Below are 14,113 nucleotides of genomic sequence, written 5' to 3'. Positions count from 1 at the left end.
AGATATTAATCACTTGTTAAGGACAGATGTCCCTTGCTTTTTGCTGTCACAGATGCCCAAGCATCTGGTCAGAAAGCCACCTCGAGGTGCCATACCACAACCTCACATCCAAGACCCTGTACGACACCTTGGTCTTTCTTTTCTGCAATTATTTTCAGGCTGCGATCAGCCCAGGGGCTTTGTGGCATATCCTATTCTACGTGGAATGACTTTTTGTTTTTAAACTCACTACCATTTTTTTCGGCTATGATTACGAGCCCCTAGGAGAAAAAGTCAGGAAGTAGCCCTTGATGTTTTAATTTAAGAAATTAGACATTTTATATTCTAGTTCATGCTAACGGACTTATTTCTGATTGGTCAGAAATGCTGTTCTCTCAGCAGTAAAGTGCCACAGAATTACAAGGATGGGCAGAACAAAATTTTAAAGTGTCTAAGAAACTTATTTTTACTTTCTCATTTCAGAACTACATAAAGAATCCTCTGAGCGTAGTAAAAACAGGTTGTAATTGATCTGAAGATAAAAGTGTAGGTTTTGGTACTCTAAGAAAAGATGGCTGGCATTTTGTTTAGTGCTATTTGAAAAAATGCCCCTTTAGTATATGTTAAAAGGCCCTTTGGGATATCATAGTACCTTACACAATATCCGTGCACATTTATAGTTACATCACATTTTTAAGAAGTTCCTTCTAGACACAGAAAGTCTTTTAAGATCCAGCCCTTGAGAATCAACGTCATTTACAACTATTTCCCACAGCTTCCCAAATGCTAAGTGGGGCTGTGCTCAAAAGGGAGGTTTACAATGGTTATGCAGGACAACAATAATTTACTCTTCAGGCAGCTTCCTTCTTGGAAATTCTGTAAGACTAAGGTGATTAAGGAGGGGTTTCGGGAGATTAGCAGAAGGAGAAGGAGGACAGGCAGTTACGGAGCCGCATCAATTTATTCTTGTGCAGATGAGTGTCCACGCCCAACTGTCAAATGCAGGTTATTTTCCACACCTGCAGCAGGAAGCATGTCAGGCAAAGGATGGAGGGCTGTAACTGGAGAGAGGGGTCAGGCCGTGTGAAGGACAGCACGATCACCGTAACCAACTGCGCTCCCGCCACGGCGACGCCACCTTCTGAAGTCAGAACCAGGCGTGGCTAGGGTCAGGGGAGTCCAAACAGGAAGTCGGAGCTCTCGGGAGGGCGACGCTTCCCACATTCATCCCGTCACACGTGCTCTCTTAAAACCAAAACGCTGCCACTGCCTGTAGTCACAGAGAGCCCCTGCCTTACAATGAGTGACTGCCAAACTTTGTTATTTATAGATGACGCTGCATTACCACAAATGACCCCCTTTCTTGATATATTCTTTATTTTTTTTTCTTAAAACTGTGATTTGGGAGAAATGTCACATTAGACAATTTATTACAACCTCCGGATAGACTAGGGGAGGGGATCGGGGCGGTGGGGAGTGAAGCAGAGTTAGTATTCTGAAGTTTTCCTCTGCCTAAGAATATACGGAAGCCCTTCCCACCAGATCGTAGCTTTCAATCAAAGCAGTCATTTTAACAAAATACTTAAATGGCACTGTTTGGCTTTTCAGGAGCAGGGCATAATTCCTGACAGCCTTCAGATATCAGCAGGGCTCTCCACTGATAGCAGACCAGACGCATGGTGGCAGCCAGCCAGCCGTGTGACCGGTGAGTCAATACACAAGTTTCTCTGGTCTCCACAGTCGGCGACGGTAAGGACATCAATTGTTAAGTTTGAGGACCAGATGATAACAAGGGGTTCTTCTGTATCAAACAGCTCTATGGCGAAGGTACGCCGAGAAAACAAAAACTCACGCTGCGTTTGTCTGGGTTTCTTGAAGCTCAGCCTTGGCCATTTAGATATTTTTCCTCCAGACTATACCACCTTTATTACCCCATTTAAGATTATTTAGGGTTTGATTTGGAAAACAGTCCAGGCGACCATGAATAGAAATTTTCAAGCGTCGTCAGACCTCAAAGTGGTCAGAACCCCACCTTTCTGTGATTTCCTTTCAACTCCGAAAGCAACGTGACATCCCTGTGAAACAAAAGCCCCGAGTGAAAAATTCTCTCTTTGGCACAGCTGAATACGCACCTCTACATATTTCTGGCACAATGGGATATGCTAATATTCTCCATATTAAAAAAGCTTAATGGGAACTACAAACAGTGAAACAAAGAAAGCCATCCAAAATGAAGGCTGCACACATCTTTGCAGAAACAATAGCACATTACTTCTGCGCCGACACCGGGAGAATCGCTCCCCCGTCCTCATTAAAGTGTGTTTCACTGAACTCTCCTCGATTGCTCATTATTCATGAGAGTCTGGACTCCATGCAAACAAAGTCACCCGGCTACGGAAACGCACCTCCAAAGCCACCTAAATTGAGGCAACATCGGACTTTCCAAAACAGAAGAGAACCAATAAGAATCATCCCCCGCTACCTGCACTCTTGAATCCAGGTAAAAACAATATTCCTTCGTGAACAGGGGAGCTGTTTACCAGCCAAGCCTTCTCCAGGAGAACACATTACAGTCTGGGAAAGCTGGAGCACGCGTGATATTAACAAAAGCAAGATCACATTAAAACGGAGGACATGACGAACGCACTTCATTTCATGCATGGCCCTGTTTTTTCCTGCGAGATAAAGCCTCAAAGTAATTACCATGAACTGAAACTTCTCCAGTGATCTCCGGGAGCCGGCAGCCGGTGCCTCCGATGAACTACAACAAAGACGGACACGTTCTCTCCGGTGCCTTCCTATCTCCTTCACTGTCAGCAGCCAAGCACCTCCGCCGTCGCAAGAACACAGTAGAGTATCTCTGTATCTATGTCTCCAATGCAGCATAAAGAGTACTGTGGAAACCTATCAAACTGGCGAGCAGCAGGGCGAGCAACCAATGAGGAGAGGCTCATGCAGAATCCAGCACATGCTCTCTGAGGCGCAGGCTGTCACCAGCGCTTAGCAGGCTGCTAATCTAATTATAGCTAGTTTGCTAGCACAGAGCTCTTGGAGCAAAAGCACAGAAGCAAATTGCATTTTAATAAATTAAGCCCCACAGACAAAAATCATCTTGATTTCCTGTCATTTTGAAGATGGATGCATCACCTCATAAACGAGAAGTGTTTCTTACAAGTGCATGCCTGTGTGCTCTCCAGTCTGGAGAAACAAAGAGTGGTGAAATCGATGTGCCGTGCCACCAGCTTCCTTCAACTTCACAGAAGCCAGCAGGGAGAAATAATAAAATCGATACCGCGAGGATATTAAAATCCAAGTCCTCTAAAATCTGCGCCTCACTTTATTTACCCTGGGTCAGCAATTTGCCACTCATTTGTCCTAAAGTGCTAATTACTCTCTCAATATCATTGGAAATACCACGCACGTTTGTGTCCATCGGGGAAAAGGGCTACTCAAGGTGTCAAAAGTCATAGTCTTGATTCTCCTGATGAATAATAATTCAGAGTTACAAGGGGTGGAAAAGGATTATCAGAAGTCATTATAAAAGCAAAAATTAAATAAATTTGCCCACCTCACGGTTTAACGGTAGAATCAGTTCTAGAAGCCAAATCCTGTCAGGGATGGTTTGATGCAAACCTAAAGGGCATGCGTCTAAGTGGCAAACTGGCTGGGTTGAAGTTCTGGATCAGCTATTTCCTACCTTTGTGACTGGGCAAGGGATTGGACTTCTCTGTGTCTCAGAGGCAATAATGGGAGACACCTTGCAGGATTATTGTCAATGGGCTATTAGCACTTAGCACGGGGACTGGCACACAGTGAGTTCTCATCACGCTATTATTAATAGCAGCAATCTTTTCACGACGTCCTATTACCTACCTTCTTTTCCAGTATCACACTACTCTAAAAAAGTATCTAACCACTTCTCCACTGTGGAATTTTGTCAGAAACACCATTTAGAATTAACAGTGACAAGCTAATGGCAGACTTGATTAATCACAGAGAATCATTATTGTATTCACTCTAGTAACAAAAAAAAATATGACACCTCCTTCTTTTTGCCTACGTAATTGCTACAATTTCACTTGATTCTGTAAGAACCGATCTTAAAAGGACTTTTCAGGAAATTATGGGCATATAATTGTATTTCATTTACGACTTGCAATATGGATTATATGATATACATTTTGAAAGTGTTTTCTATGGAATATAAATTGGGGAAAGTTGGTAATGAGAAGTTTGATTAAATTTATTTTTTTTAACATTTATTTATTTTTGAGACAGAGAGAGACAGAGCATGAACGGGGAAGGGTCAGAGAGAGGGAGACACAGAATCTGAAACAGGCTCCAGGCTCTGAGCTGTCAGCACAGAGCCCAACGCGGGGCTCGAACTCACGGACCGCGAGATCATGACCTGAGGTGAAGTCGGCCGCTTAACCGACTCAGCCACCCAGGCGCCCCAGAAGTTTGATTAAATTTAAATTGACAAATTTATATGAGAAGGGGAGAGGAGAGAAGTCAGCGAGTCAAAGGCAACTTTTGTCCCTGCAGCCTACTTACACATTTGTTTTCCCTGAAAGTCATTTCTTTCTTGTATGTTCCACAAAATTAACAATCCCGGGATGATATTTATCAAATCTGTTAATCTGTTCAGTGTTCTTTCAGTAATTCCCAGAAACTGGTATGTTCCACCAGTTAAGTTCTGATCCGACGATACTGGGCACACTTCTCATTTCTATAGTTTTTATTTTGCTCTGCTTTTTATTTGAAAACCTTGATAGACAGTTGACATTCTCAAAAGGCATTATGATTTGCTCTAAGGAACCAAATATCCCCAGGGATTAATCAGTGGCCATAGAAAAGGAATCCTGCCTAAGGATCATTTTTCATCCACCAGTCTTTGTGTCCCACAACCTGTTTGGGAAATAAGCTAGTGAAAGGGACGACATGGCCCATAAACTCCAAAGGAGAGCACAGAAACTCATGGCCCATCAACTTAAGAATGAAAAAGGGCGTAGAAACGTACACACAGACACAAAGTCGGGGGAAACATGATGGAGACAAGTCGGCTAAAGGAAAGTATTGCCGCGTGCGTTACTTGGAAGCATCGACCACCGAATTATCAAAGCGCAATCAGCATCATCAGGAGCTAAAACTCCAAGAGGAATTGGCTTCAGTGATTTGGCCTAAGGCACAGCTCCCCAGAGGCTGCCAGGATACAGACTAGTAACACTTCCAGGCATTTATCTAGGAAACATCGAACAGCTCTGCCTTCCCCTTCATTTAACAGACTGCTAGCTCAAAAAAAGGCACTTTAAAAAGCTGTTTGATTAATTTCTCTCATGCCTGTTTTGTAGAAGCATTAAACAGACCCTTTCTGAGAGACGGAAGCGACTGTCCTTTCTTCGGTCTTATCTTTCCACATGTTTAGAACCAATATTTGTTTGAAACTGGGTAATAGTTCATTGGTCATCTTTCTTACTGCCACTCTGCTGGGCGAGCCTATATATTTGGTTTTAACCTCCGGAACGAGCACTTTTGTCTCTGAACTTTTGTCAACTCGTCCTTGATTCTGAAAAGCCATTCGCCCTCTCAACGAACGGTGCTTGGCACCTCCTGTGTGCAAAGACCTGCTGGACATTGACAACAGCGGCACAGGCAGGAGTCAGAGCGTTCAGATTCTTAATGGAGCTTCCATTCTAATGAGGGAGATGAACATCAAGCGATTCATTAACAAATGAGCAACCATGATGGCGCTGTCGGGGGGGGGGGGGGAAGCGCTGTCGGGGGGGGGGGCAGGGGGTGCTGTGAAAGCATGTAAGTGGGGGGTGGGGTGACCGGTCTGTGGCTGGAGTGTGGGTGAGGGCCAGGGGTGTGTCAAGGTCCTGGAGAGGCTGGTGGGACTGGAGGGCAAAGGAGGGACTTGGAGACACAGCCGGAAACAGCATCCACCAGAGAAGGAAGGAAGGGAGTTTGGTCCAAGCCTTCTGAAAATATGACTGCTGATTTCCTTTTCAGTTCTTTCTAGAGTAAGAGGCTCCCACAATCTTCTAGGTCAAAACTTTCGCTTGCCCTGCCCTGTACAAAGAACAGAAACGTGTGCATCTCACATGTGCCACACTGGGCAAGGAGGAGCAGTCACGCACCATGGGCATCAACCTCCCTGAACGGAATCCCTCAATTCTGTTTTCATTCTCTAACCTTGGAGAACGAAGAGAGGAAAGCGTAAGCGTCGAGACTTTCCATACAGAGTTCTGTTAGAGTCTTCTTCTTCCCTTGGGAAAGAAACCAGAGTTTCCATACTAAAAATGATTCTTTCTAAGCCTATGGCTCCTGGATAACTTTAGACTGATCCGAGGTGTCTCTATTTTGGTTGTTTGTCAGACTCCAACTTGCCGCAAGGGGTCCAGGAAAGCTGCTTCTGCTCTGAGGAACCAGATCCGGTTCCACCGTGGGGAGGGCTGCTCATAAGCTGGGCCTCCATGGCCAAGGATTCTCCCACTTGGCTGACCGCAGCCGCAGCTCAGCTCTCCTCTCCCGGCTCTGCCAAGGGAAGGAGCAAGGACCAGCGGTTGACTGGTGGTCCGAGACGTGCCACGGATCCCAGCCCACGTGGAGTACGGGCTGGCCAGTATCAGAACAGCCAGCCTGGGATGGCGTGGCCCTGACCAGCCGCGTTTCCATCATGGGGTTTCGAGGCGCCAACCACCATGCAGTCGCTGTGCGTGGGACTGGGCAGAGATGCTAACAATCAGCTCCCCCCAGACCCTATGAAGGGCTTTAGCATACCACCGACTCCCAACTCCAAGGGAAAGAGAAGCACGCCCAGGCTGTGAAAGCCTCCTCTGGCTACCAGGGGTGGGACAGCTGATGGAACAGCATATGAGTAGTTAGGAAGTATAGTGCTCTTTCCTTCTCTGTTCATAACACCCAAACACTGGCCTTGTTTCTTTCCTTCCTTCCCTCCTTCTCTTGCTTCCCTTCTTTCTTTCTTTCTTTTTAGAACGCAGCACACGGGTGCCTGAAGCAGGTGTAACACGGACAGGCTCGGAAAGACCAAAACGGGCTGCTGGAAATTCCCCCACCCGTGCCAAAGACCAGGTGCGGTCCTCAGCACCCCCCCTTCATTCGGATGCTTCGCACACTGCCCCGTGTGCCGCGAAGTGACCCCGCGGTGCAAACAGGGCCTCCGACGTTCCTTCGTCCATCAACGCAGGATGCCGTCGTGTGAGTCGGCTCTCGGGGCCTCCTGGGAAGCCACCTGCTGAGGAAGATGATTATGTCTGGACGACCATCTTGCCAGCCCTCGTAAGCAGCCAGTGTGAGTCTTCTCAGTGCGGCTCGGTTTCCAATCCAGCCGTGCATCCTGTAGGGTCTTCTCAAAGCCTGTCTGTGCCATCGCCTTTGCTTGTCTTTCTTTTTCTCCGAACGATTCATATTTTATAGTACTGGCGGAGACAGATGGAAAGGTAGGGGACAGCGAGACAGCTAAGGAGGTATGAATCTGCGGGGCGGCTAGCTCCAGAGAGACTCCGTCCTGGAGGCTGGCTGTGAATGGCTGGCAGTCGCTCGCAGAGTAAAGCCTTTCCGACATCCTCACACTCTCGGCATCTATCCTGTCGACGAGGACCCGGGGCGGCCCAAACACCCTCGCGGAGGGACTTCACAGGATCCACAAGTGCATGGCTGGACAGCACCAGTCGGTGGTACTTGACCACAGCACTTGGACGGACTGTTTCCCAGGGCCCCCCTCTCCCCATTTCCTTGGGCCCCTTTCCTGCTGTATCCCCCTATAACAAACCTATGAGGCCCTGTCTGCTCTCAGCCTCTCTTCCAGTTTGCCACCCCAGCCCACCCAGCAGACCACCGAAGTTAAGGCTTTGGACTTTGACACAACTTAATCATAGGTCAACACCGCACGGGGATTAGCCCTATCATGCCGATTTAACCAAGAATGTAACTGGTTTCTCAGGCCCAGAGGTAAGAAGTCACTTGGGGGAAAAAGAGAACAAAGAATTCCTTAGGTATGGGACTAACCCTCAAAAAAGTTTCTACAGACAAAATTTACCTCTGCAATGTCCCATACCCTTTTGTACCGCACCCTGACCCCAAGGATGCCCAAGTACCAAGCGCCTACAACCGTAGCAGGCCACGTAGGGCTGCCCAGCCCCCAAACCTCCTCGCGTTCTAAAACTAACCAGCCAGGACTTTGTCCTCTTACAGGAAAACGGGCCTCCTACGCCTGTTATGCACAAGAAGTAACAAGTCTCCTGCCTTGGGGGTGAGCTCCTGCACCTGTTAAGAGGATGGTAGCCTCAACATTCGGCGTGAATTAAGAAGAACCCACAGAGGTGCTTCCGCGCAGGTCCACGGGGTTAAGAAGAGAGCTGGGATACGTAGTGCAAAAGGGGCTTTCCCCCCACCCCCCCCAGACCTGAGAAACTAAACGATTAGGGTGACATAAACAACTTTTGAAATTCCGATGCAAAAAGCACACTTCCGTGCCTAATGAACATCAGATTAAGAAAAATCGTCGTTAGATGATTTCATTTTGCATCTAACTCACAAACACAACATCCTTAGGAAAGCATCTTTTCGATTCAGCTACTTCCTACAGCAGCCCATTTCCACCCAAATGATTGTTTCTTAATTATAAAGTCCAACAGTCAATTACAGGGAGTGTTAAAAGTATCTCAACGCGCAGGAATTTAAGCATTGCATAATAACGCACAGGAATTTAAGCACTGCATAATAAAAGAACTTCTATATTCTCCAGAAACCAAAACTCCTACCTTCCTTTCACTTATATTTATATATGGTTACAAGTCAAACATGGGTTTTTTTTTTTTTCCAGCCGATGAGGCAGAACGCACAAGGACATTTCATGCGTGTGTAAGTACATGTTGGTATCAGAACACGCATGCGGACAGCAGGGAGCCTTGCACGAATGGACATTCGAGCAATTAAAAATTAGTATCACTAAGAAACTTTAACAATAACAACAACACAACCACGGTGGTGGAATAAGACATCAGTGATCTGTACCTTAATGGGAATGATTTTAAATAACCGATAAGAGGGGCGCCTGGGCGGCTCAGTTGGTGAAGCGTCCAGCTCTTGGTTTTGGCTAAGGTCATGATCTCACAGTTCGTGGGTTCAAGCCCCGAGTTGGGCTCTGTGCTGACAGCACGGAGCCTGCCTGGGATTCTCTCTCCCTCTCTCTCTGCCCCTCCCCCACGTGTGCTTTTTCCTCTCTCTCTCTCCTTCTCTCTCAAAGTAAATAAATAAACTTAAAAAAAATAAATAAATAACCAGTAAGATTAATCCTCAGCATTCTGATTTGTAGCCTTTAAGAAATGTAAGTTTAGGACAAGGAAGAGAGGGTTATTTGAAAACCTAAAAATAGTAAGGAGACATTGCCTCAGTAGCTCGAGAAATGTATATTGGGCCCCTACTTATGTGATCATGGATTGAGATATACCGTCTTCCTTGATGGCATTTACAGGTGAGGGAGGCAGTGAGCACCAGAGAGCTTGTTGGGAAGGAAGGGAAATCAGAAAGGGGAGCCACAAACCAGGACTTGCTCAGGAACTCCAATTTGTTCCTATTTTGCTCCTTTTCTCGCTAAAATCATGTTGGTTCTTATACACAAAAAATTAATTACCCCATGGGTATAATAATTAAATATTATTAAATAATCTTATATATATCTTATATATATATTATATATAACAATAACAATAATGTATAAACACATCACACATATCATATATAATATGTATACATAAATAATCTTATATAGAATAATATAATACACTTTGAATTGGCTTGCAGTAATATTCCTAAGCATATTACCTTTTCTTCTGTTCTCAAATCATACCATGGTTTAGGGACACTGACAGGCATCTTCTTGGATGTGAAGGTGTTTACCTTATCAATAATCTCTGTTCTACCAAAAGGACTCAGGCTTGGACTCTTTCTCTACTGACCATCGATAATTCCTACACAACTTTAAATTACAATAAATGGACCAACGTCCTAAATCGTAGCTTTGACTCCTAAAGCGGCATGCGTAAATATTTCAGTTAAATGAAGCTTCCTATAATTGTAAACAGTTCTGCATAGTATCAGCCCCCGTTCTTGAGGGCATCTCTACAATTACCGTCCAAAAATCAAGGCATATAATCTTGCATGACTGAAGCCTGCTGCTATTTTAAGCAACAGCTTCAAGGAATCACTTCAAGTATGTATCGTACGAAATGTTCATAATTATGTTTTAACGTTACTAACTTTGAAAGGTTACTTCATCCAAACAAATATCATTTGTTAGGAAATTCATCTGGGGTCTTTCTGAAACGTTTAAAGTTTCCTTTAAAGCCTAAGGATAGGTGTCTTGAAAGGGGTCATATGAAAACTTTGGAAGTTATATCCTCCTGAACGATATTCTTTGGGGGGAATTGTGTTGCTAGAACAACATCATCATGTACTTCTCACCTCCTATCCCATTACACTTTATACCAATCTACTCCTTTCCAGCTGGCCACCTTGGGTAAATTACTTAACTTCTCCATGCTTGAATGTTCTCATCTACAACATGAGGATGACATTATGTGGATTAAGTGAGTTAATATATACAACAAGCATTTAGAGAGTACCCAGCATTTTGTAAACATTAAGTTCTCCACACTTGGCTGATGGCAAAATTAAACATCCAGGCCAAATGATATTCATGTTATTAGAGAAACCGACCCTCTCTTAGAAAAAGAAGTATATAATATAAATACATAATATATACATAAGTATATAATATAAATACATCATGCCCTGCGTGCAACCCAGAGGGGAAATGTGATACTGTTAAGAGCTTGTTAGTAACATCTAGAAATCCTGGAACTTCAATGAGCATGGCTTTTTTTTCTTCCTGGGGGCAATGTGGGAAAATGTCTTGAAAATGTGACAAATGTGTATACCTTTACCCCTGGCCATTCACCGTGGGGAAATCATCCTACAGACCATATGCAAAAATAAATTAGAAATAATTGAGGATATATGAAAAAATGTATAGAGTGATGGTATTTGTCATATCACACTATCCCTTAGAGAGCCAAAACAGAAAGGAAATCCCATTCAACAATAGCCAATTGGTTACATACATTATGGGGTATAAAATTAATGGAATATTATACTGAATTTAAAAAATTTTTTCTACTGTGCTATCACTAACATAAATTATTTACTAAAGCTTTGTGTTTTTTCCCACTCCCACCCAAGGAAAAGAAAAACCTAGGGTGGCCAGTGTTTAATGAGTAGAGCCCCTGTAATGTCTTGGCCTGGAGATTCTTGTTGCCCACCCCTGCCCCGGTGGACAGATCTAGCCTACAGCCAGTCTGCAAGGTGCAACTCAGCCTTGCTAACCATGAGGTGAGGAATCAGCCAGTAAGCAGCAGCCTCAGCAACCACGATTTTGATGAGCTAATTGTTCTCAGCCGTAAGTCAAACCATTAGAGTAGGAACCAAAAGTTCAGCCTGGATTGTCAGCCAATTTGCTGATGATTATTAGACATCAGGGCAAGCCTCTGCTGGCGCTCACACAAGCCCTCATTGCTAAGTGCAGCTCAGATATTCCTTACCTTAGTTATTTGGATAATTCTCTCCTTTTATCTAAAAGCGTTCTTACATACTTGGAAGACATGGCCAGGTTCAGACGTCTGGAAAGAAGCCAGTAAGTTTAAGTGCTGTAGAAAATGGAAAATAATTTCTTTGGATATAAAGTTAGAAACATTAGCATGCTTCAAGATCGACTGGGACCTTGGCAGGTGTCTGAAGCTTTATGGATTGTTGCTGCTACAGCAGGAATCAAGTTTAAAATAAGGTAAAGCGAAACAATCCCCTTTTAGCGTGTCTGCCTAGATACTGTTTTTACTTTCACAGTTTAAAAAATCTTGTGAACCCTAGCTCAGTATCGTTAATAGATAATGGTTCAATGGTTTTGTCAGAAAGATATTTCCATTTACACGTGTATATTTTAAAGATAGTTTTATTATATCTAGGGACCAATTTTTTAAGTTCCACAATAGAAATTAATGTGCGAGTGGGATTTGTTTAAAAGAAATCTGCCTTGCAGCAACCTGAGCCCTACTCCATCTATATATACTATTAAGTGTGTAATTACCTGTAAAGTCAAGACTTTTTTTTTTCCTGCTGAAAATAATCACCCCCAGTTTCTTTTTTGAATGTTAAGTGTTTTTTTTTTTAATGTTTATTTATTTTTGAGACAGAGAGAGACAGAGCGTGAGCAGGGGTGGGGCGGAGACAGAGGGAGACACAGAATCCGAAGCGGGCTCCAGGCTCTGAGCTGTCAGCACAGAGCCCGACACGGGGCTCGAACTCACAAACCATGAGATCATGACCTGAGCCGAAGTCGGACACCCAACCCACTGAGCCACCCAGGCACCCCGAATGTTAAGTTTTTCATACACGGTGACCAGTTTCTGTATCTGGATTCCCTATATGTCTCCTGTTCCTACTTCCAAATGTACACATTCTCTCCATGTTTTCTTTTAGAGCAAAGAAACAATTTTTCATTACATAGTCCTGTTAAAGGCAGTGGCAATAATTAGGGAACCCTTTTCCTTTAACTCATGTTCCGCTCCTGGAGCGTTTCACCACTCAGTGATTTTAAGGAGAAAAAAATAACGTGTCCCTCAAGAATGAATAAGTTATTTGACGAGAAAGAATCTTCTGAAACTATGAACATCTGACGACTTTCTAAACAAACAGGAAAATCTGTGTTACTTCCTTAAGGTTCTTTCTTGGGTTGTCACTTTATGCTTTATGGACACAATAAAGGGGAAAGTTCCTCCTCCAAACATTACGGAAACAGTGTGTAAATCTGTGGCGAGATCTGAAAATCATTTCTGCGGACGTGGGTTCTCTTTCTGTAGGGTATGTTTTCTAAGCACAGCGTCAGTATATCAGGAAGAACAAGCACAGGAAAAGATAAGCTTCACTGCATATTACTTTTATCGTGGGTATGTTATTAACTTTGAAACTGGAAGCGATGGGAAGGACATGAATTCACCTTCAGGAAACTTTCTCGCGTCTCTCTTCGGCTTTATTTTCAAAGTCAGATTACAAGCTAATTTACATTTCAGGCAGTCAATTACATTCCTCTTGACTTGACTGCTCGTGATCTTTGCCAAATCAGCGCTCCATTCAGGGAGAAGCTATTTTATTTCTACTGCAGGCAGGTCTTCTTCTGAAGAGGAGAGTTTTAAATTCCTTTTCCATGGAACAGCACGTGATGAATGCTTTTTATCATCAAGTCTGAGTCAAGCCTACACAAGTGGATTGTGTACTAAATTACATAGAAGGCTTTTAAGTTAACATCACAGAAATGGTCTGCACTAGGAATAAATGGCATAAAGTACCTAACAGGTGAGCGGAAAAGCGCCACAGGAGCTCAGAGGGTGGCAAGAGAGACTGTCCACCTGAAAGCCTGACGGTACCCACCGCATTTTCTAAAGCAGCACGGGCCGTTTCAGTTGTCTTCCTCCAAAGGCGAAGCAGAATCTTTGCATTTGTTTTTAATGGTGTTTAAGAGCAAATACAATTTGAGGATGTGATGTGAGTCGATGCCAGGCTTTAAAAGATGGTTCCTGGCGTTCCAGGAGGACGAGCTGGGGGCACAGACAGTGGTTCTTAATCAATTTTATTTTGTCTATAATGAGCACAGCGCTTCCAGTCAAAAGGGTGGATCCTGGCTTTTGGGGTGAAGTAGACAGAAAAATCTTACGGGTTTTGCTTCTCCACCATTAGTGACGGGGGGCCCAACGGATGAGAAGCGACACTCCAACTCCTTCGGATGCTCCAGGGGAGAGGGCCAACACCTCCTGCCTCAAACCCCAGCCGAGGACAGGCCAGGGAAGGAAGCACAGAGAGGGAAGACCTTTCTTGATTTGTAGCTGCTACTATTCTTCAAATGTCCTCATTTTCAGCAACGGAGCTGACACGGAATTTCTTCTCTGATTTTTTTTTCCTTCGGAAACAAACGTAATTTCTGTTTTCCGCAAAGAGGCCAAAAGATGTTCGTGCTGTGTGCCTTTTGGAAAGGATGTATTTTTCAAGGAAGACAACCAAG

The 14,113-nt window shown here is 44.2% G+C and overlaps 1 protein-coding gene across 4 annotated transcripts in view; it reads right to left on the bottom strand.

Moving 5' to 3' along the window:
* Positions 1–14,113, bottom strand: part of FAM110B (family with sequence similarity 110 member B) — a 145,975-nt gene that overhangs the window by 65,478 nt on the left and 66,384 nt on the right. The window contains exon 1 of one of the 4 annotated variants that reach the window (XM_043601117.1): positions 2,683–2,888. The exons of the other annotated variants lie outside the window; for them this stretch is intronic. The gene's annotated coding sequence lies outside the window, so the exon portion shown is untranslated. Of the gene's footprint in view, positions 1–2,682; positions 2,889–14,113 lie in introns of those variants that run through there. 4 annotated transcript variants of the gene reach the window in all.

Source organism: Prionailurus bengalensis, chromosome F2 (genome assembly GCF_016509475.1).
Source record: "Prionailurus bengalensis isolate Pbe53 chromosome F2, Fcat_Pben_1.1_paternal_pri, whole genome shotgun sequence".
NCBI lineage: Eukaryota > Metazoa > Chordata > Mammalia > Carnivora > Felidae > Prionailurus > Prionailurus bengalensis.
Note: the sequence above shows the minus strand (reverse complement) of the source record. Positions and strands in the feature narration are given on the sequence as shown.